At 37.8% G+C, this 25,621-nt stretch overlaps 1 protein-coding gene and 1 long non-coding RNA gene across 8 annotated transcripts in view; one reads left to right on the top strand and one right to left on the bottom strand.

Moving 5' to 3' along the window:
* Window positions 1-14,764, bottom strand: part of trim3a (tripartite motif containing 3a) — a 33,498-nt gene extending 18,734 nt beyond the window's left edge. For 3 of the 7 annotated variants that reach the window (XR_014534587.1, XR_014534588.1, XM_083547885.1), the window contains exon 1: window positions 14,595-14,764. The gene's annotated coding sequence lies outside the window, so the exon portion shown is untranslated. Of the gene's footprint in view, window positions 1-3,219; window positions 3,617-14,594 lie in introns of those variants that run through there. The other 4 variants (XR_014534589.1, XR_014534590.1, XM_083547886.1 and 1 more) reach the window with 2 other exon arrangements.
* Window positions 2,927-20,226, top strand: LOC310729749. Its single transcript, XR_014534650.1, has 3 exons — window positions 2,927-3,176; window positions 19,620-19,890; window positions 20,112-20,226. It is a non-coding gene; the product is annotated as an uncharacterized lncRNA (long non-coding RNA).
* Window positions 20,227-25,621: the final 5,395 nt, after the last annotated feature.

The following is a 25,621-nucleotide window of genomic DNA, read 5'->3' on the forward strand; positions in this document are numbered from 1 at the left end:
CTTCCTCGGCATGAAACCATACTGTTGCTCACAGATGGTCACCTCTTCTCTCAGCCTGGCTTCCACTACTCTTACCCATAACTTCATGGTGTGACTGATCAACTTAATTCCCCTGTAGTTACTGCAGGTCTGCACATCTCCCTTGTTCTTAAAGATCGGTACCAGCACACTCCTCCTCCATTCCTCAGGCATCCTCTCACCTTCCAAAATCTTGTTAAACAATTTTGTTAAAAACCCCATGCCATCTCTCCTAAACATCTCCATGCTTCTACTGGTATGTCATCTGGTCCAACTGAGTTCCCACTCTTCATCTTCTTAATCGCTGCTCTCACTACCTCCTTACTAATCCTATCCACTTCCTGCTTCATCATCTCCACACCATCCAACCTTCTCTCTCTCTCTCTCTCATTTTCCTCATTCATCAGCTGCTCAAATACTCCCTCCATCTTCTCAACACACTCTCCTCACTAGTCAACACATTTCCATCTCCATCCTTTATTGCTCTAACTTGCAGCACATCCTTCCCAGCTCGGTCCCTCTGCCTGGCCAATCGCTACAAATCCTTTTCTCCTTTATTAGTGTCCAACCTCTCATACAGCTCCTCATATGCCTTTTCCTTGGCTTTTCTATTTCCAGATGTCACACCAAGTACCTTTCTAACTGTCTCTCATCACTCCTGCAGTAGTTTCCCAATCATCCAGCACCTCTTCACCACCACTAAGCCCCTGTCTGACCTCTTCCCCGAACCTCACACCACACTCTTCCTCCTTCAGTTTCCACCATCTTATTCTTCTTTCAGTCCTCACTCTCCTCCTCTTCTTCTTCACCTCCAAAACCATCCTACAGACCACCATCCGATGCTGTCTAGCTACACTGTCCCCTGCCAACACCTTACAGTCTCCAATCTCCTTCAGGTGGCATCTCCTGCATAGAACACAGTCCACCTGTGTGCACCTTCCTCCACTCTTATACGTCACCCTATGATCCTCCTTCTTCTTAAAATAAGTGTTCACCACTGCCATTTCCATCCTTTTAGCAAAATCTACCACCATCTGCCCTTCCACATTCCTCTCCTTAAAACCATACCTACCCATCACCTCCTCATCACCTCTGTTCCCTTCACCTACATGCCCATTAAAGTCTGCCCCAATCACCAGTCGTTCTTTCCTAGGTACACCTTCCACCACTTCATCCAACTCACTCCAGAATTTTTTCTTCTCCTCCATCTCACAACCCACTTGTGGAGCATAGGCACTGATGACATTTATCATCATTGCTTCAACTTCCAGCTTCACGATCATCACCCTATCAGAAACTCTCTTCACCTCCACTACACTCTTACTGTACTCTTCCTTCAGAATCACCCCTACACCATTTCTCTTTCCATCCACAACATGAAAGAACAGTTTAAACCCACCTCCATTGTCCATGGCCTTACTTCCTTTCCACTTGGTCTCCGATCCGGTATGAATTTCTGATTCGTGATTTGCATATTTGATTTGGCACGTTTTACGCTGGATGCCCTTCCTAACGCAACCCTCCCCATTTATCTGGACTTGGGACTGGCACTAAGATTGCACTGGCTTGTGCAACCCTAATGGCTGGGTTCAAAAGTACACTACATATACTCCTTAATAATCAGAAAGTATTCCACGTTTTCCCTCACATACTATTCATGATAACAAATAAAAACCCACACAGTCCTCACATAATCCTTAAATAATCCAGAAGTATTCCACAAACCACATATTCCTCCAATAATCCAGAAGTATCCCGCATACTACACAAAACATGCCTCAGATAATCCTGAAGTGTTCTACGTACTCCAGACACATGCCTCTGATAATCCTGGAATATTTCACACTCCCCACACATATACGCTTTCAATATTCCATAAGTATTCCACATACTCCACTCACAATCCTCAGAAAATCCACAAATACTGAAGCATCCTTCATATTCCCCAGATAATTCAGAATACCCACACTCCACACATTTCTTAGATAATCCTGAAGCGTCTACATACATATTCCTGCAAATAATCCAAAAATAATCCACATACATTGCGTAGATAATCCCGAAGCATTCTACAGACTTCATAGATATCCCCTCATATAATTCAGACTAATTCCCTGTATTCCACATATTCCTCAAATAATCCTGAAGCATACAACATTCTCCACACATTCCTCAGATAATCCTGAAGTAATCCACATTCTCCATGCATAATTAAAAAATAATCCAGAAATATTCCACATAATATACAAATATTCCTCAGCTAATTCATCAATATTCCACATAATCCAAACGAATCCCCAACATATTAAAGAAATATACCACATAATACTCAATTTTCATACTCATTCCGTAGATTATCCTGAAGAATCACACATACTGCCTCATATAATCCAAAAGCAATCCCCATACACCACACATTCGTCAGATAATCATGATGTATTCTACATTCGCACATTCCTCAGATCATCTAGCAATATTCCACATACTACACACTTTTCTCAAATAATTCAGGTTTTCCATAAACATTACTATGATAATCCTGAAATATTTCCTATTCTCCACACATACCTCAGATAATTCTAAAGTATTCTACACACTTGATACACATTCCTGTATATAATCCAGAATTCTCTCAATACGCCACACATTCATCTGATAATCCAAAAGCAATCCAACATTCCCGAGACAATCCAGAATACACCACATAATCCACACATTCCCGAGACAATCCAGAATACATCACATAATCCACACATTCCCGAGACAATCCAAAAGAATCGCACACATTTCTCATATAATCCGAAAAAAACACACACACACACACACACACACACACACACACCACTAAGCAACACCCACACACCACTAAGCAACACCCACACACCACTAAGCAACACCCACATTGTACTGCAGCTCAGCCCCGAATCCGTAAAGGAGAACATCTGGGCGTTTAATGGAGAACTAACACAAAAGGAAAACAATTGCAGCGTAAACACTGGTGTAAATCTGAAACGTAAAGCCAGACGGCCGACAGGGAGCTGACGGGTGTTTAAACCGGAGCTACAAACATGCCTGTAGCAGAGATTAAATTAAAACAGGGAGGGCTTGAAATCATCTGCGTTGCAATAAGAGGCCACGCTCCGGGGACGGTAAAAACGGTGACAACACAAACACACACACACACACTACACAGTCACTCACCCACCCTATGTGCTCTTAGCATGACAAAGACGTAGTTCCTCTTGGAGACCAGGCACCGCTCTGTCCTCTATTACACAGTGAAAAAAATGGGTGATCTCTTAATGAAAGCTGTTTGAGACAGCAGAGGAACGTGTCCACGCTTCCACTGCGGCTGTTTCGCCCTCCGTCCGTCCCTCCCTCCCTCCCGATTTTTTCCCTTTCTGGCTCTTTGTTTGTCTAGCTAATAAAATGCCGGTGGTCAGAGTGCAGAGTGTGAATGCTGTTAGCTTAACGTTTCAGAAAATGGGGAAATAGGAGGAAACCTTAAAATGGCACTTCCCAAAAACCCTCTCTGTTCCTTCCTGCAGGTCTCGCTGTGAAGGGAGGGAGCGGTGTGTAGGAGAGAATATGAGAGGGACAGACACAGAGGCAGCACCTGTCTCTGTGTGTGTGTCTCTGTGTGTGTGTGTGTGTGTGTGTGTGTGTGAGAGAGTGACTTATGATAAAGGAAGAGCTTGTTTGCGAGACAGCTGTTCTTTGCAGTAAGAGATAGAGAGCCAGAGAGAGAGACCAAAAGAAAACAGAAAAAAGCAAGAGAGACCGACACGAGAGAAAGAGAGAGACTGAAAAGAGACACAAAGACAGAAAAAGCGAGAGAGAGAGAGAGAGAGAGAGAGAGAGAGAGAGAGAGAGAGAGAGAGAGAAGGCACCAAGAAAAACAGAGAGAGAAAAATAAATAAACATTTCTCCTCCATTGTTTATGTGGGAGGGGGGGAATTAAATAATAATAATAATCACACAACAACAATGCACCCAGAGCTCACCCTTGCTCTCTCTCTTTTCCTCTCTCACACACACACACACACACACACCACACACACACACACACACTAAAATGGAGCAGCTGAATTTAAATATGCAATTGTCATTTATCCCTTATTGTCAGTACTGTATAGCAGTGCAAAAAGCATTTTATATAATAATAATAATAATAATAATATTTATTTATTTATTTTAGGACTGTCAATCGATTCAGATATTTAATCGCATGATTGTCATGAGTTAACTTGTGATTAATTGCAACTTAAACCACAGATTTGTATCTGTTCTAAAATCTACCCTAAATTAAAACTCTTCACGTTTTTAATACTCTATTTAACATGCGCATGGAAAAATATGGATGCTCAATTCAAATGTTTATTATTAGTGAAACCAAAATCAACACAAAATATGAATTAAGTTAAATGTTTTGAAATAATTATAAAAAGTTATGGTGTTTTAAATTACGCTGATTATCTGGACTTTTGCCATGTTTCCACACGGATGCATTTAATTGCCAGATGTGCGAAATCACTGCGAAAATTCAGCTTTCTAATAAGCAAACTTTAACTGAACCAAATGAACACTTGTATAGAGTTGCTTCACATACATATAGCAAAAAAGTGCCTGGGTTTTGTACACAGAAGTGACTGGAAAAATCTTGTGAGAAAACTGTTTTTCTGGAAAATTCATCTAATAAATGACAGGGGAAAAAAAAAAATATTTTCAAATTAAATATAAATACAGAAAAGGTTTATGAAGGTTATGAGTTCCAATCCCAGCCACTGCTGTGCCCTTTAGCCATCAACCTTCAACTTCTCAGCTGTATCAATGAACAGAAATATCTACAAGCACACACTGAAATCCAGTGGAACATCTTACCAGAAGAGTGGAGGTTATTAAAACAGTAAATGGGGAATAAATGGGGAATGGAAAAAAACAAAAAATACAAATCTTATGGTTGGGTGTCCACAGACTTTTGCTCATATGCGTGTTATAAAGTGGAATAGATGGGCGGATCAGTGTGCACGTGTGTGTGTGTGTGTGTGTGTGTGTGTGTGTGTGTGTGTGTGTGTGCGAGAAAGAGAAATCTGTTAGGCAGCTGAGCAAATTATTTCCTCTATTCATTGTCAACAAAGTGCTGTTCAGCTTAATAACCAGAAGGTATTGCAGGCTTATACAAGCTCTCCAAAAACTGAAACCCTGAATCTTTTATTGTTTAAGACACATGTTCCTTTTGTTTCTATGTAAAAAAAAAAACCCACAGAAATTGGACAGTCTCTGGACGAAAGACCCCAGCTCCAGGCATGTTTTGAAATTTCAGCTCTGTAAAAGGTCAGGTGTTCGGTTTCATCCATGTGACAGTAAACTCTTGTTTGCAAACTTTGTAAGCATGTGATCTATGTTTTTAGTGTCTAAATACCATAAAAGAGCACATTTATTCTGGCATGACAACCGGGAAGCAAGTTTTTGCACTTGATTATTAAAAAATAAATAAATAAATAAATAAATAAAAACAGGTCAACAGATTGATAGATTTTTGGCATTTTTTATCAATCAGCTGATTGTTCTGCGCATTAGGTCGATTATTACGCAGGCGTGTCTGAGGTAGATAAAGGATTCTGCAGCATCTGCAGCTTACTGCAGCACAGCACAACCAGGAGCAGGCAAAGAGCAGACAACGTGCTGCCTGAATTACACGATTGCCGTGTAGAAAAAAAATTTCTATTTCTCTTGTACAATCTCTTATGTAATAAAGGAGAACTTGTCTGGACTACTACAACTCACTCCTGACATGTCTGCCTCTGAAAGACATTCGACCTCAGCAAATGTTCCAAAATGCAGCTGCAGGACTTTCCTAGACTCTCCCACAACACCTAACCGCTTACCTTCTTCCGCGGTCCTCTACACCTTCTCTACGACTGGTCCCACCGTCTCTCAGGGTAAAACTTAGACCGTAGCAGTCGACAGATTCATCGGTTTTGCTCATTAACTGGCACCAACAATTGATCTCTAGATCTATCGGCAAAAATCCATGCCAATAGTTTTTCCGGGTTGCATCTGCGCTGGAGTGTCTAAAAAGGTCCACTGTCATTACTAGAAAGGTCACTAGAGGCGAAACACTGACGAGACTAGACTGTGCGCTGCACGGAGAGCGCTATATTGAAATCATTATTTATTAATTATATTTATTGATGAATATATTAATATTTCACATTTAGTACATCGTCATGATACTACATACTATTTTACATTGTGTTTTTTTTTTTTTTTTTTTTTTTATCCAGAATCCCATCGGATGTCTAATCGGTAACTCTGACTGCTACAAAGCACCGACAATGGAGACTCTAAACTGAACTAAAAAATATGACCATGTTAACAGAAAAATCGCTTGTAATCGCTTCCAGAAATCTCGTCAGACACTGTTGTAAAAGAATCAAAAGCTTCTGACCAATCAGATTCGAGAATTCAATAACATTTTGCATTATGTTCAAGTATAACTTTTACACATATTTCAGTTCCTCGGATTGACTTTTTTTCATTTTCACTTCAGCAGTCATGCAGTGACTATTAAGACATTAATACAATAAGTTTTTCTTTTACAGTTTATTTATTAGTTCATTTATTTAATAGCAATATTTGTGAAAGAGCTTTCCATGACTGTTTTTGGCAAAAAAGAAATTGTTTTTAAACCCAAAAATCAAGGGGTGCAAACTTTTGCACTTCAGAGTATAAATTAAAAGCTGTTTACTAGTCAGAATGAATGACGATCTCTGCCAGGGGGGGGGGGGGTTTAATCAGAATTCCACCCAGGCTTTAACATTCATGGACGAAGAAAGAATAAACCGAGGTTAATCCGTGATACACTGCCTGCTTTCTGCTAAAACAGACCACCAGCCTAATCACGTCATAACCTCGATTCATAGTCAAAGCTTCCTCTAGTCAGAAAACAAACGGGTTTCTGGATCTCTAAACATCTCCTGAAAGCTTTATGAGGCAAATGTTCCCTTAATTCAAACACAAATCAGGTATAATGGTCAAATTGAGTAGACAAAAACAGTTTTACCTTTTAAATTACATGCTTGACCAGAGGTAGATACACTATACAGACAAAAATCCTGGGGCATGCGGCCCTTCAAACCTGTTCCAGCATCACAATGCTCCTGTGCCCAAAAACCAGCTTCATGAAAAGATGGATGTGTTGGTTTGGGATTCACTTGGGTGTAGTAGAAGATTTAGCTCAGTACCTAAATTTAATAAATGTAATTTCTTTTTCCCTCACTTGAACTAGGAGACCCAAACCTGTGCACACAGCCAGCTCCATGAAGATGCGCTTTACAAGGGTTAGAGTGAAAGTTCTTGAGTGGCCTGCTATAGAGCTTTGACCTCAACACTATTTAAAACACCTTTGGGATGATTTGGAACACCGACTGCATTAGCAATGGGTCTGTTTCTTTTACCAATCAGATTTAATATTTGCCTCACAGGGCAGCTAGCTGGCCCAGAATAGAGTCAACATTTTTCTGTCCTCTGATTAGTTGGTCAGAGGGAAACTATTACAGCCAAGTTCGACTGGCAAAACACATCTGTAGCTCTGCACACATTAATACATCAGACTTTTTTTATGATAAACTGATTTGATCTCAGAAATGCTTACAAATTTATTTTCAAGAAAAGCTAGACATTGTGAGGAGAGGTCACCCAACCCTGAAGCTAATTAGCTTGTCTCAGCCTGGGAATGGGTTTGTTCACCACTTCCAGACCAGTGATTACAAGTGGTACCACTGGCATACAGCCTCTGAGGAGCGGTGCATATTAGTAGGTTGTATTTTATTCACATTTATTCACGTTTTTGTTATATTATTGGACAAATATTGGTTGCTGTAGGTGCGCAGTTGTAGTGTAGAGGTTTGGAGCTTGCTTTAGTAAAATGGTATTCACCCTCCATATGTGAAATGCCTTGATGCTCCTGTGAACAAAGTCAGCTCCATGAATATAAGCTTTACATGAGTTGAAATAGAAGATCTTGAGTGGTCTGCTATAAAAATCTGACCTCAACCCTACTAATCAAATTTGGGATAAATTCAAATGTTGCTTGCACCCCAGGCAATACTTACCTCACCTACATCAATACCTGGCTTTACTCACACCCTTGTGACTGAATGATCTCCAAATCTTCACAAACGCACTCCAAAAGCTAGTGGAAGCCATAATAAGCAGAACTGCAGCTAATAAAATGCATAGAAATTGACTTATCATATTAGCAGAACAAACTATAAATGAATGCTTAAAATAATACGGTACAAGTGTTTCCCTTTTATATTGACCAACATTCAGACCTTAAAACTAGAGGTCAGACGATTCATTGGTTTTGTCAATTAAACTATGAAATGAAACTATAAGCAAAAATCCATAGTGATAGTTTTTCCGGGTTGCGTCAGCGCTGGAGCAGCCGAGAAAGTCTGCTGTCATAATACATAACGAGAGTGGCCTCTAGAGGCGAATCACTGACCTGCTCACGAGACAAAACGCTATACCTCATTCATGTTAGTTCTACAGTTAACAGAAAATATTATTGAGCTTAATTTCTAAATATTAGTACATTTTAAAATTAAACAATACTTTTAAAGCATTTATTAACTTTAGTAATGTTAGTCTTGCTCAAAATTACCATTTTTAAATGTCTTCACAAAGTCCAGAGCAATTAATTTTAATTAATTTTTTTTTTACTTTTTTTTTTCTTTTTGTTTTTCAAATTCAGTATCCATTTTAAAAACTATCGATTATTGTTGATTAGTCGGCAAATACAATCTAACCTAGCCATCATTATCGATTAAACCCACTATCGTTTCGACCTCTAGTTAAAACTTTGATTACACGGTTCTCCGTTTTAATGTTTAGGAAGAGAAATGTACATCGCTCTTACGGTTAGCTGACTAGCTTTTTGCTAACAAAAGAAACATTGCCATTGAGGTGGCTGTGATTTCCTTCCTCTTTGTAGTAGCTTGAACTCACCGAGGTCAAAATGTGTCATCTCTTTGGGTAGAAGGAAGACCTGAATTAAGACTTTCTGTTCTGGCACCTAAGTGGTGGACTTGATGTTCAAACAGGTGGGGTTTTGAAGTCTTCAAATCATGTACCTCTTACAGCAGTTCCTTAACCTAGCATTAGAATGTATTTTTTGATTGAGACATCCAAGCACTTTTGTTAGTCCCTGTGGATAAGGGCATCTACCAAATACCATACATGTAAGACGGTGGGAGATGAGTGCAGGTTCGGTCCCTGCAGGAATTTCAAATCCGTTTCATATTTTCCCTCACCGATTCTCATTATACATGTTCATTCATTGCGCTACAACCATAAAACGGTAAAAACATCATTGTGTTACCTCTTTATTAAACCTTCAGTGGGTGTCAAAAGAATCTGTTCTTAAGTTCACTTAATCACGTAGCTTTAATAGCAGGAAACAGGATGAACCGGTCAGGATTAGTCAATTCACCTGTTTGAAGGCTACCCAAAGCTAGCTACCCTCTAAACTAAATATCAAGCTGACAAGTCAAATTCAAAAAAGGAAATTAACAACAACAAAAAAAAAAAAAAAAGGGGGGGGGGGGCATGCCCAAAACAATTTTTAGCTTTTAACAACATAATTGTGGGAAAATATTTTGGGGAGGGAAAAGCTAGACATATATTCTACATGCAGTCTTTGTGCATATAATCTTGTGCACAAAAGGTCAAATACTAAAAGTGCAATTTAATTTTATTTGTATAACACTTTTAACATGACATTTTCCCAAAGCACCTTTACATAAATGTCAAATTCACGTTAAATGCAAAGTGCCAATGCGATATTCAAAATAGCAATATTTTTCTGTATTTTACTTTAAGGTTGACATTATTATATGTGCAAAGTTTGATTAAATGATCACTTTGCTACCATTTTTGCACTTACAAATCAAAATGTACATTTTCGTGTCATTAGTTGGTTCTCCTTTGCACCTCAAGCAGTCCTGAGAATGAGCTCATAAAAAGAAGCAGGATTCATTTGCTCGTTTTCTGGCTAAATGGTTGGTTGTTAGACTTAATAATCTGCATTTTGGGATTTTTATTTGTTTGAATGAGCAACGAAGCACAAAATTAGATATTTTTCTGCTTCTCATTAATCATTTTTCACACCACACTTAGCATAAAGGAGTTCTTAAATACTAAAACACCAAAACATGCGTGCCATCACAGCACCTACTGCCGTCCTATTGCTATCCACACAATGACGTCAAGTCAAGTCTAGTTTATTTCTATAGCGTTTTTCACAACAGACATTGTCTTAAAGAAGCTTTACAGAATTTAACAGTGAAGGTGAATGGTGTGTATTTATCCCTGATGAGCAGCCGTGGCGACTGTGGCAAGGAAAAACTCCCTTAGATGTTATGAGGAAGAAACCTTGAGAGGAACCAGACTCAAAAGGGGAACCCATCCTCATTTGGGTGACATCAATACTGATTATAGTCTTGAAGCAATACAGAACACTGGAGAGTGAGAACTAACATGAGCACTGGAGTGTGTGATTATAGATAATGTTCTTTCTACAGTCATTGTGGTTATAAAACTAGGAGCTACTGAGCAACTCATAAAATAGCTCAACATTTGCGATCACCACAGATCCAACACCAGCTCCTCCATGCCAGAACCTTTAAACACTCCAGGAGGTCCAATGTCAAAACTCCACATATTAATTGGGATCCAATTGGCACGTCTCTAGATGGTACGGGATGTTTGCGAGTTCGGCAGCTACTTCTTTAAAAGGTCCATAATCTTTGTGAGGTGGGACGTGAGGTGGGACGTGTACACATTAGAGATGTGCATCTCTATAATTGAGGTTGATGCGATTCACCTCGATGATGATGCAGTGTGATCCGATTCCGATTAAATAAAAATGCGATTCAATGCAAAAATAAATATGATGCCATGTAATTCGATATGAAGCGTAGCTCACTTATTTCTTAGGTTCAGACAGACAGCAAATTTACTTAAGTGTCTACTGATTTCTAATGCATAGCCCTTTCCCAAACAAACAAACTAAAAAAATTTTTATTAATTTAACCCAGACATTCCTTTCTTGTTCTGTCTGCAGGAAGATGCAGCTCTACCTCTGCCATGTAAATCTGTATTCTATGTCTCAGGACACGCCTTGGTCTCCGTAGTGCTGCGATACGTCATTCACGTAGCAGCAGCGGTGCTGAGAGAACACGCTTGAGAAATAGTGTTTTAGCGAGGAGAAATCAATCTACAGAAAATATTGGTCACAAATTATTACTTTTTAAATAAAAGTATAGCGCATCTACTTATTATATACAAATCTTTTTTTTCCCCATTTAAAAAAAATAAATAATACAAACGTTTCTGATGCACATTTTCTTTTGTTTTGTTTTTTACTTTTATGCTGACAGAGCTGCAATATAACCAACCAACAGAGAAATTTGTGGTCTTTTTACACACAACGTTATAATGATCCGCGATTGATGCCATCCAAATGTTTGGAAAGGATCAATATGTTTCTAGAAATACGAGTTGCAATGCACACGCATGACAATACACCACTCGTGTGGTTTTCAGCAAATGCTTAGGCATTTGTACACCGATTCATATTTAGCTCCTTTTTTTTTTATTAAGTCTGTTAGCTTGCTGCGTTTCTCTATTCCGTCCTCTTTTTATAGCATTTGGATAATACAACAGTTAACTTCTGCCATCAAGCGTGATTTACTACGTTTAAATGCTTGTTTTCAATGTTTGCATGTTTAATTTATGCATATATAATTTCATTCATTATATATTCTAGATGCTTATAGCTTCAAAATTGAACAATTTGCCGAAACAATTTATAATTTTACATTGATTTATTTTTTTTTAACAGAAAGAAACAACCCAGGATAAGGAAATTTGTTAAAAAAAAAAAAAAAAAAAAAAGACTCCTCAGCGAGCAGTCAGTATAAGCTTTAAAATGTCAAAAATGAAGCTAGTTAAACTCAGTATGTGGCTTTTGCAGTTTTTTTTAAGTTCACTTTTATACATTAATATCCCAAATTAGTGTTATAGTTATAATAAGCAAAACATCTAAATCAGAAAAAAATGAATACATTTTATCCGATTAATAAAAAAAAATCATAATGATAATCACCTGATTAATTGATTATCAAATCATCATCAGTTGCAGCTGTGTGTGTGTGTGTGTGTGTGTATGTGTATAATTATATATATATATATATATATATATATATATATATATATATATATATATATATATATATATATATATATATATATATATGAATGAAAGTGTGTGTGTGTATGAGTGCACAATAGTGTGTGTCTGTATGAAAGTGAGTGTAAGTGTGTGTGAATGTATGAGTGTGTTGGTTGTAGTGTGTGTGTGTGTGTGTGTGTGTGTGTGTGTGTGTGTGTGTGAGTGTATAAGTGTATGAGTGTAAAAGCAGATAAGTGATTTACGAGAAAGAAATATGTAGAAATAATAAATTTCATTTATTTGAGGTAGAAGACAGGAACTGAATTGCAAACATTTAGATTTAGATTGGGTCAGTATACGTTTTGTTCAGTCATGTTTATTTAACTAGGTTACATTTTTCTCTGAAAGTAGAATATATAAAAAAAAAAATTATTATTATTATTAAATGTTACTTTTTTTTTTTCTTCAGTTATTTGGTTGTGTGGGACTTTTGGTGAACCCGGATGTAAACTAACTGATTAACCATCAGCAAATAATATCCCAGTGGCTTCAGCCAACATTCACACTGAAGTTCACACTGTTTACTACGCAATTTTCAAAAGCATCAAGAGAGTGACAGGAGGCCGAAACCTTTCATAAACTTGTGTAATGCAACAAAATCTTCACTCATTGCAGAACAACCCCATCCTGCCCCACCTCATGTTCTATTCGATTGTTTGCAATCTCATGTTATGTATCATTTGTGCAAATGGCTCCAAAGTCCAAATGGCTAAAAGTTCAATTTTAGGGAATGTATCAGAAAAAAAAATGATAAAACACCATTTTATGTGCACTAAAAAAAACTAAACAATAAAAGCTTATAAAATGAAATCAGAAATGTGATGAATTGACTTTCCAATTCCAATATATATTTGGAACATTATGACAATATCCTGGCATGGGATATCAGCCTCATGTATGCACCCATCTCTGCCCATTCTTATGCACTAAAAGTTGACGATTCATCCGTTTAGCAGATTAATTGGCACCCATATTTAATTGCGGGAACTATAGGCAAAAATCCATACTGATAGTTTTTCCGGGTTGTCTCTAAAGACTAATGACTAATGCCATGTTTTATTTGTCTTTTTTTCTATTCTTTTTTTATTTTTGTAATAAAAGTTTAATACTATTTAGCATGGAGTGTCTTTTTTTTTAAATCAAGGATCTATTTAAAAATATATCGTTTGATTAATCGGTTATCGGCAAGTACGATCCAGTCTATCTACGGATATAAAAAAAAAGAATCCACTATCCATCAAACTCCTCTGCACTGTAGAAAAAGGAATTCTCTCAAATGGAAGGACAGTACAGTAGGTAGTTTCACTATCTCTTAACTCCTCTGCCTTGCGTACGATCCGGAGCTGAGGTTTTGCACGTTCTCGCCGTGACCACATGATTTTCCTCCGAGTTTCCTGCCATTTCACATCCACGTGCTGGTAGATGGATGCGATAAATTCCCCCGAGATGTGCTGAGTGTGGGTTTGTCAGATGGCCTGCTATGGTTGGTGTGGATTTCAGCCTTGTGTCCCATGTTCCAGGACAGGCTCCAGATCCACCACAACCTTAAACAAATTAATTGTAGTATCTAGAAAATGTGCATCCAGATTCTGAATCTAGACATGGATTTAATAAGGCTGCTAAACTCGAATTAGTAAAAAAGAAAAAACGATCTCACACGCATAGTGTGAGGAAACCGGAGAACCCCAATAGAACACCACAGGAGAGCATGCATGACTGATCATTTCCCAGCATGCACTAGCAGCCCCAGGAACCATTATTCCTATGCAATGCAATATATTAGAAGGCCTACACCCATATTGTGCACAGGTGAACTGTTGTACTATCAAATGTTTGATCAGTATTATTGTAATCATCTTAAAGTCAACGCAATATGTATTTAGATTACATTTTAACCAAAATACAGACCATTATTAAAACATTATTATTACAATAGGATTTCTTATTGCCCATTAAATGGCGTTGGTTTTGTCAAAACCTGGCAACACACGGCTATTGACGAATATCCTATGAATGAATGAATGAATGAATGGATGAATGAATGAATGAATAACAAAAGACCAAATGATGCTGAAAGATGATGCATGGACATTTAATTAAGTGTAAAACCGTGAACAGGTTTGTGTTTTGTTATAGAAAGAAATCCGCGACCATTTTGCGACGCCGATTCTTTAACGTCAGCCGACAAATATTACACGATTCAGCCTGACCAAGAAACAGCAATGGGCGGGGGGGGGGGATGCTGAAGGAAACCGCAAAGAAAAGATGAACTTACGTGGAAATGTATCCGGAGTTAAAACGGCGTCGACATCCCGTTTAATGCGGCAAGGAAACGTCTGCGTGTGAGCTGCAAATCCGACAGAAAAGTCAACAATGCCGCCGTGTAAAACGCCGAACCACCCCCTTTTTTTTCTCCGTCTCTGTCTCCAGCGCCGAGATTGAAGCAGAGGATTAAAATATATAGGCGTGGCTAAAGCGGTTACTTTAATATCATTTGCGTACGCCGCACTCAAAGGCGTGGAAACATCCAATCAAATGGCGTCGTTTGGAATATGCAAATATGTATCTATATTCCCCTTGTAATCTATACTGCAGAGGCATATGGCTCCATGAATCCAACGCCCAGGCCTTCTCAAAGCATTCATCTTCAATCCTGATCACTTCTACAGCATTCTCCTCTCTCTCAAGGCTGTGGAAAATGATTTCTATTCTCCCAAGACAGTTACATTAATTAATAGATTGCGAATATAAATTTCAGTCATTTTGTGCCTTTACGTTTATTCAGTAGATCTAATCAATCCACCTCTCAATACCATCATTATGATGCCACGGCTATAGGATCCATCAATATTATAGAGCAAAGCAGTATAACAGAGCGCTGCATCACATACAAGAAACCCAATGAATACAATTGAACAAATCTCCTTTCACTGCAGCCACAGCTGCAATGCCCACATACATCGTCTCTAGCAGAAGTATAAATATTCACCTCATAAAATTAGCTTATGCATTTTAACTTCATCCGATCATCCGTCTCCATACCACCCTGTCCTCTACATCTGCCTCTTTCACACCAACTACCTGCATGTCTTCCCTCACCACATCCATGAACCTCCTCCTTGGCTTTCCTCTTTTCCTCCTTCCTGGTGGCTCCATCCTCAGCATTCTCCTACTGATATACCCCATGTCCCTCCTCTGCACATGTCCAAACCATCTCAATCTCACCTCCCTCACCTTGTCACCAAAACGTCCAACATGCGCTGTCCCTCTAATAAACTCATTTCTAATCCTGTCCATCCTCGTCACCAAACTCAGAATACACATTAATAATAAAGCATACTATGTAAAGACAAGCACATGAGTCCTGAATATGAACATGTTTTTTTCCCATAGAAAACTTTTAAGGAAAAAGCTTGCGATAAGACAGCGTTGTAGACTTAAGACTTAATGGTCAATGGGTAAAAAATGCGTAACACTGATTAAACACTGATATCAGAATCTAAATACTTTATTGGTGCCAAAGGGAAATTGTTTGGTTGCAGTTGCTCACAGTAAAAGATCAAAGTAAAGATTAAAGTACAAATACAATAAAATATATAAATACATATACATATATTTATATTAAGGGAAATAAAATGTGTAGCAGCAAAGTAACAGAAAAAGATTACAGAAAGTCAGACTACAATAATAGTGATAAACGTTATTGTACGTGTAACTAATTATTATTATTGCACTGAGATTATTGCACAACATTGACCAATGTCATTATATATTATATATGTTTATATTCTGGACTCATTGCTCTGTCTTTTAAAAAAACGCTGTCTCGTCGCATTAAGTCACGTTTTAGAATGTCCCCATTACGGTTTTCCAGAGGATTTGAAATGGAGGCAAATTGCATATTTGTGTGTAAATTCTTCGTGAAAGAAAATGCAAAAGTGTAAATGGTTCATGAAAAAGCTTAAACACTGTTTTCATCACGATTTCCTATTTTGTAAATGTCCTTGTAAGTGTATCTGTGGCCAAATAAATGTCTTCTCTCTGTCAGCCATTAACCACTTTCTTTTGGCTTCTCCCGTTAGGGGTCGCCACAGCGGACCATCCGCATGTTTGATTTGGCACATGTTTTTACGCTGGATGCCCTTCCTAATGCAACCCTCCCCATTTATCCGGGCTTGGGACCGGCACTACGGCTTGTGCAACCCTAATGGCTGGGGTTGGTTCCCTAACCGGGGATCGAACAAGGGCCGCAGCGGCGAGAGTGCCGCATCCTAACCACTAGACCACCAGGGAAACTTCTGTCAGCTATTGTGGAATAAAAAGAAAAAAAAAACAGATATCAAATCCAGGCGAATATATTTGAGCTTGTGCAGTTTGCTACAGATGCAGTTTGCGAGCTCTAAGTGCGCTCTCTGACCATTTAATTAAAGGGACGTGAAAATGCTGACGTTATCGTATCCCTGCTAGATGGCCCTGGAGTCACCAACTCCAAATATGATTGGTTAAAGCAACAGGCTTCAAGCTAATTGTTCTGTAAACTACAAGTGCCCACATTGCTGATTATAAAAGCTAAAGGCAGATTTTTTCGATGCTGGCAACATGCGATGTGAAGGCTGAAATCTGATTGGATAAAAACTAATGTAAACAGACTATTGGGAATAATTTAATACATGTTTATGGACAAAAATATATAAAATATTAAGTCAGTGATTCTGATAGAGTTTAGGCCAGCAGAGAAGCCCTGTTATTCACTGAGATGATATGAGAAAGGAACCTTGAGAAGAACCAGACTCAACAAGGAACCAGTCCTCATGTGGGTGGTACAGAATGTCTAATTATTTTAGAGTTTCATCATAGTTGAGCTTATCAAGTTGTTCACTGTACAAACTGTTCCTGCTGATTGTAGTTCCAAGTCACTACGAAAATGTTTACATGAATTCCAGTCTAAATCCATCCTCATGGTTCTTGGGTTGAAGTTTGAACTTTCCACATCCTTAATTGAAGCGAGTAGTTTCCATTTCAATAATCGATAATCAGTATACATCCTGGAACATACAGTCAAGCAGCTTCACCATAATTTCAACCGTATACAGTTGATACAGCACACACAGCAAAATAAAACAACACTCCTCCAGGACCATGGTCCTACATAAACCAACACAGAGCTACGTGAGACAGCACAAGCCCACAGGATCACAAAGTGCTCATTAGGAGTCTTGGTGTATTAAAGAGTCTGATGAATTGGGGGAAGAAATGGTTACATTGTCAGACCATTAGGTTTAAATAGCTTTCCCAGACAGCAGGAGAGTTGCTTGGGGTCATTACACCACTTGGGTTGTAATTATCTGTGATAAAGGAAGTAAGACCCCGATGGTCTCCCATACTCTCTAGGGTCAGTCAGTGATCAGGCTGCACACGATGCCAACAATAGTCCTGGTTTCCAATGTTTTGTGGATGGGGGTTGGTTTTTCTTAGCAAAAGTGTGCAAAACAAGCTGTTGTAAAACTGGAGGCAGAGCATCCTGACTATGTGTGAGGAATAATTCAAATACCAAACCCACCTACTGTCAGACCACAAAGACAAATCTTTATTGTTGCTCAGTCCATAGTGGAGTGAAACCGACAGCTAAAATTCATTCAATGTGTAATGAGAAACCAAAAGATTAAATCATGTAATATGCAAAATTCTATTTAGAAAAAATAAATGTATGTGTAATCATTTATCCAGCTTGTATTGAGCGAATTTTGCAGAACGATTTTGAACTATAAGGAAAAACATGAATACAGGTGTGATGTGAAAACTGAAAACTGATCTATTGAAAAAATTATTTAAATTGTCTTAGACTGTAGAAACTGTAGAAAAATCTTTATATATATATATATATATATATATATATATATATATATATATATATATATATATATATATATATATATAAAGATATATATAAAACCATTTTATATATATATATATATATATATATATATATATATATATATATATATATATATATATATATATATATATATATATATATAAATTAGTAATTAAAATATATTTAAAATTAAATTTATATTAATACATTTATTAATATAATTAGTGTATATAGTGTATAGTGTGTATATAAATAAATACACACACACACACACACACACACACACACACTCACACACACACACACACACACACACACACACACATATATTGTTTTGTTTTTTTTTGTTTTTTTAAATAAGGTAAAGAAAAAACAATTAAAGTTAAATTAAAATTCAAGGGTGACAGTGGTTGATAGATTGACAGTTATGGAAGCAAAAAAATTATATATTATTGTTAAAATATATAAATTTTTAATCAGAAACCAAAAGATTTAATAATGCTAAATGCTAAAAATTTAAAACTGATTTATCCACAAAAATGAATACTGATGATTTTTTTCAGCAGGGATTTTAAAATGGGAATCTTTGATCACAGAATGAATCACTTTAAAGATTGATAGCTTGGGGTATTGTCTGTGTGGAGTTTTTCTTCCTCTTCCTATTTATCCTTGTCGGTTTCCTCCTGGTATTTCAGCTTTATTCCAATTCATTTTTATTTGTATTGCGCTTTTAACAATGAACATTGTCTCAAAGCAGATTTACACAAATAATGTGATGATAAAGAATGAATAAGATGTTCTTTATAAGTGTAAGTTTGTCCCTGATGAGTAAGCTGCTGGAGACTGTGGCAAGGAAAAACTCCCTGAGATACATAAGGAAGAAACCTTGAGAGGAACCAGATTCAAGAGCGAAACCCATCCTCATCTGTGTGGCACCGAATGTCCATTTATTACAGCTAAATGATGTTGTGGTGTGCAGTGATGGTGATCAGATGCAAACTGTAGTGAGTCAGTGTAGCAGACTGTTGACATTAACTACAGTCTGAATCCATCTTTAAAGCTCCTGTTCTTACTCCGTAATTTCATGGAACCCCAGGGTGTTGATAAGAAACCATTCCTTGCATCTTCTAACTTGGTTTATATAGGTATTAAAGATAAGTACGTGAATAATGAATGTTAGCATAAAACCTTCATCACATACTATAGTAGCTTTAAGTTGCTAAGTACCTTCAGCAGCAACACACAAGGTATCTTCAAAAGAGGTTTGAGACTGATAGTGTACTTCTGAACCAGTATCAGGACGTATTTATTGATTAAGACTTCAAAGCACATCTGTACGTCGCTCTGGATAAAGGGCACCTTTTCAAATGCCATCAGTGTAAATAAAAACCTGACACATCTCTGTTTTTTTTTTATCTTGAATAGAAAAAAAAATCCATTTAAGATCAATTCCTGGAACAGATCTGACACACACCCACTGAGGTCAGGATGGTGGGAGTCACCGCCCCTAGCTGAGACTGATGAGATAAACGCAAAGGAAAAAAATAAACCTGGCGCATGGTGAGATGCAACGAGACGGTGGAGTCTGGGCCATCTATAGTCTACAGTGATAGGATGGGGGAGGTGAAGACAGTCATCTCAGGCTTTTGAGGAGGAGGAGGTGGTGGTTGCCATGGAGACAGCATCCAGACAGATGGTAAGAGCCAGCCGAATTACATCACCATGTCAGCAGATTGCACTGTGACACAGACTGATCATTACCGTGTGTCTGTGATTGCAGGCTGCCTGGAGTTATAAGAAAAGGATTTTTGTACACTTTAGAAAAACTTTTTATTTTTGGAAAACTGTATTTTAAACAAATAAAGAACATTGTGAATAATTATGTTGTGATGCCCCATATCTTTTACTTGTGCCCAGTCTATCAGGGATTATCTCCTGAAATTCTGAGCAGGATAAAGTGAATTAAGAAGGTAATTTAATTTATGTAATTTATGTCTAACACACAAACATCCAGCCAATGTATAGGATAACATTATTGTACTATCAGTGGGCACCAGTTCACCATGGGAACAATAAAAAAGCTAAATGTCACCTCAAATTGCTCAAATATATATTAAATAAATAATATTATATAACATTATATTTATATAAAATTATAATATTATATAAACATATTATAATAATATTATGTTTATATAATAATATTAAAATATTATATAAATATCATTATATTATAATATTATATTATATTTATATAATCTTCCCGTGGGCTCACCACCTGCAGGAGGGACCGTAAGGGATGGTGCTGTGAGGATTGGGCAGCAGTCGAAGGCGGGGGCCTGCTTAGACTGCTGCCCCCGCGACCCGAATTACGGATAAGCGGAAGAAAATGAATGAATGAATGAATGAATTTATATAATATTATAATAATATTATATATTATAAAATAATATCATATTAATATTTATATAAATAAATATATATTTCCATATAATTATTATTATTATCATGATACCCGAATTTTCTAAACACTACTAGATCTTTTAAGCTGCATGCAACAAACACTCCAAAAGACCTTCATCCTGTTCAATCATCTGTGCATTCAACTGATCACAGTTCCAGTTTACCTGTTATGGAAGATCAAAATGGGCAAATTCTCATTGACTTCCATAAAAAAAAAAAAGGGGACACCGGACACAGCACATCCTATTAGGTTTCTCAAGCTATATTTACCTAAACCGCTTGGAATCCTGATTTTCCTGCATTGGAGAATCAAAATTCCCAAGATCTCCATTGATTCACACTGAGGAAATGTTCAGAGCCTGGCTTGGAATGTCCATGGTTCAAACTGTCTTTAGTTTTTAAATGTCGAAAGACACACAAAAACACACACAACCCCGTTTTCTCACAGCTTAATGCTTTCCTCCCACCCTTCTCTTACTTTGTCTATCTACCTTTCACACACATTTCTCTCTCTATCAATGACACACTTTAAATCAGAGGTCTCCAACCTTTAGTGCTCCACAGACTAGATTTTTTGAAAGTTTTTGACATTTTTGAAAATATTCTTGAGAACCTGGATATATATCAGCTCACACCTCATGTGAATTTGGATAGTGGCTCTTGAAGAGCAAATAATACAGTGTATATGTCTGAAGTCTCTCTGTATCTAAAGAACATTTTCCTTAGAACATTCTTAATAGTAGGGCTCTCTCTCTCTCTCTCTCTCTCTCTCTCTCTCTCTCTCTCTCAATGATTTTTTATGAACCTACCTGTATCATTCTGTCACTTCTTGTCTTTATACTCTTTCTCACGCCACTACATTTTCTATAGAACGTTCTTTTTACATGATAGCATCTCTTCATGTCTTTCTACCCTCTCTCACTCAATTTGGTTTTCTACCCAATTACTCTGTCATCCATCCTTCTGTCAGTAATTAATTAATTCCTTCCCTTTCCTTTCCTTTCCTTTCCTTTCCTTTCCTTTCCTTTCCTTGCCTTTCCTTGCCTTTCCTTTCCTTTCCTTTCCTTTCCTTAACTTTCCTTTCCTTTCCAGCTATCAGTATATATATATATACAGTGAGGAAAATAAGTATTTGAACACGCTGCTATTTTGCAAGTTCTCCCACTTAGAAATCATGGAGTGGTCTGAAATTGTCATCGTAGGTGCATGTCTACTGTGAGAGACATAATCTAAAAAAAAAAATCCAGAAATCACAATATATGATTTTTAAACAATTTTTTTGTATGATACAGCTGCAAATAAGTATTTGAACACCTGTCTATCAGCTAGAATTCTGACCCTCAAAGACCTGTTAGTCTGCCTTTAAAATGTCCACCTCCACTACATTTATTATCCTAAATTAGATGCACCTGTTTGAGGTCGTTAGCTGCATAAAGACACCTGTCCACCCCATACAATCAGTAAGAATCCAACTACTAACATGGCCAAGACCAAAGAGCTGTCCAAAGACACTGGAGACAAAATTGTACACCTCCACAAGGCTGGAAAGGGCTACGGGGAAATTGCCAAGCAGCTTGGTAAAAAAAGGTCCACTGTTGGAGCAATCATTAGAAAATGGAAGAAGCTAAACATGACTATCAATCTCCCTCGGACTGGGGCTCCATGCAAGATCTCACCTCGTGGGGTCTCAATGATCCTAAGGAAGGTGAGAAATCAGCCCAGAACTACACGGGAGGAGCTGGTCAATGACCTGAAAAGAGCTGGGACCACTGTTTCCAAGGTTACTGTTGGTAATACACTAAGACGTCATGGTTTGAAATCATGCATGGCACGGAAGGTTCCCCTGCTTAAACCAGCACATGTCCAGGCACGTTTTAAGTTTGTCAATGACCATTTAGATGATCCAGAGGAGTCATGGGAGAAAGTCATGTGCTCAGATGAGACCAAAATAGAACTTTTGGGTCATAATTCCACTAAACGTGTTTGGAGGAAGAAGAATGATGAGTACCATCCCAAGAACACCATCCCTACTGTGAAGCATGGGGGTGGTAGCATCATGCTTTGGGGGTGTTTTTCTGCACATGGGACAGGGCGACTGCACTGTATTAAGAAGAGGATGACCGGGGCCATGTATTGCGAGATTTTGGGGAACAACCTCCTTCCCTCATTTAGAGCATTGAAGATGGGTCACTGAGTGGGCCAAAATTCCTCCTGCAGTGTGTGCAAACCTGGTGAAAAACTACAGGAAACGTTTGACCTCTGTAATTGCAAACAAAGGCTACTGTACCAAATATTAACATTGACTTTCTCAGGTGTTCAAATACTTATTTGCAGCTGTATCATACAAATAAATTGTTAAAAAATCATACATTGTGATTTCTGGATATTTTTTTTTAGATTATGTCTCTCACAGTGGACATGCACCTACGATGACAATTTCAGACCCCTCCATGATTTCTAAGTGGGAGAACTTGCAAAATAGCAGGGTGTTCAAATACTTATTTTCCTCACTGTATATATATATATATATATATATATATATATATATATATATATATATATACAGTACAGACCAAAAGTTTGGACACACCTTCTCATTCAAAGAGTTTTCTTTATTTTCATGACTATGTAAATTGTAGATTCACACTGAAGGCATCAAGGGCTATTTGACCAAGAAGGAGAGTGATGGGGTGCTGCGCCAGATGACCTGGCCTCCACAGTCACCGGACCTGAACCCAATCGAGATGGTTTAGGGGTGAGCTGGACCGCAGAGTGAAGGCAAAAGGGCCAACAAGTGCCAAGCATCTCTCGAGGAACTCCTTCAAGACTGTTGGAAGACCATTTCAGGTGACTACCTCTTGAAGCTCATCAAGAGAATGCCAAGAGTGTGCAAAGCAGTAATCAAAGCAAAAGGTGGCTACTTTGAAGAACCTAGAATATGACATTTTTCAGTTGTTTCACACTTTTTTGTTATGTATATAATTCCATATATAATTCCACATGTGTTACTTCATAGTTTTGATGGGTTTTTTTTTGTGAATCTACAATTTTCATAGTCATGAAAATAAAGAAAACTCTTTGAATGAGAAGGTGTGTCCAAACTTTTGGTCTGTACTGTATATATATATATATATGCATACACAGTGTTGTGAAAAGGTGTTCCTGATTTCTTATTTCTTTGCATGTTTGTCACACATTTTTTAGATCATCAAACTAATGTAAATATTAGTAAAAGATACATAAGTGAACACAACATGCAGTTTTTAAATGAAGGTTTTTATTTTTGAGGGAAAACAAAATCCAAACCTACATGGCCCTGTGTGAAAAAGTGTTTGCCCCCCTGTTAAAACTGTGGTTCAATTTCTCTCGCCACACACAGGCCTGATTACTGCCACACCTGTTCACAATCAAGAAAGCTCTTAAATAGGACCTGCCTGACAAAGTGAAGTAGACCGAAAGATCCTCAAAAGCTAGACGTCATCCCGAGAGCCAAAGAAATTCAGAAACAAATGAGAAAGAAATTAATTGAGATCTCAGTCTGAAAAACTTTCTAAAGTCATTTCTACATCTTTGGGACTCCAGCGTTCCACAGTGAGAGCCAATTATTCACAAATGGCAAAAACATGGAACAGTGGAGAACCTTCCCAGGAGTGATCGGCCGACCAAAATTACCACAAGAGCACAGCGACGACTCATCCAAGAGGTCACAAAAGACCCCACAACAACATCCAAAGAACTGCAGGCCTCACTTGCCTCAGTCAAGATCAGTGTTCCTGACTCCACCATAAGAAAGAGACTGGGCAGAAATGGTCTGCATGGCAGATTTCCAAGAAGAAAACCGCTGATGAGCAAAAATAACATAAAGGCTCGTCTCCGTTTTGCCAGAAAACATCTTGATGATCCCCAAGACTTTTGGGAAAATACTCGAGACAAAAGTTGAACTTTTTGGAAGGTGCGTGTCCCATTACGTCTGGTGTAAAAGTAACACCACATTTCAGAAAAAGAACATCATACCAACAGTAAAATATGGTGGTGGTAATGTGATGGTCTGGGGCTGTTTTGCTGCTTCAGGTCCTGGAAGACTTGCTGTGATAAATAGAACCATGAATTCAGCTGTGTACCAAAAAATCCTGAAGGAGAATGTCCGGCCATCTGTTCGTGACCTCAAGCAGAAGCGAACTTGGGTTTTGCTGCAGAACAATGATTCAAAACACACCAGCAAGTCCACCTCTGAATGACTGAAGAAAAACAAGATGAAGACTTTGGAGTGGCCTTGTCAAAGTCCTGACCTGAATCCTATTGAGATGCTGTGACATGACCTTAAAATGGCGGTTAGATGAGGTTGCATAGATGAGTGAACATGCAAAAAAAAAGAAATCAAGAAGGGGACAAACACTTTTTCACACCACTGTATGTCAAAACTAGTACTGGCTTAATCCTCCTGGGAACTAAATTCACCAGAGCTGCACGTACACACACACACACACACACACACACACACACACACACACACACACACACACTATATAGTACAGTATGTATATGTTACAGTAGTCCTGTGGCAAATTTTTCACCAGAGAGGTAACATTTGTTATTGCAAATAAAAATAATGGATTAAAAAAAACACATAAATGCAACCAGATAGAAAAGAAACAGACGCACAAAAGGAAACTCGTGTAAACATAATAGGAAGAGAAGACACCATGGAGCATTCTGTTTTTTAATAATTGATCTAAAAAATGAAAATATTGTATAAATAAATATCCCCAGCGCTTATCCAAGTGAATGGTTCCGGTTACTACACCTATACATTTGTATGAATGGAGAGATATGCAGATGATATGGAAATATGGGATATTGGGATTAATTCAGAAACATAAAAGCATAAGAGTACAATGCAACATTTAAAAAGGTATTAAAAACCAGGGAAACACATCGACATCACACAGTTAAAGCAAACGACC

The sequence above is a fragment of the Silurus aristotelis genome, assembly GCF_946808225.1.
Source record: "Silurus aristotelis genome assembly, chromosome: 8".
NCBI classification, from domain to species: Eukaryota; Metazoa; Chordata; class Actinopteri; order Siluriformes; family Siluridae; genus Silurus; species Silurus aristotelis.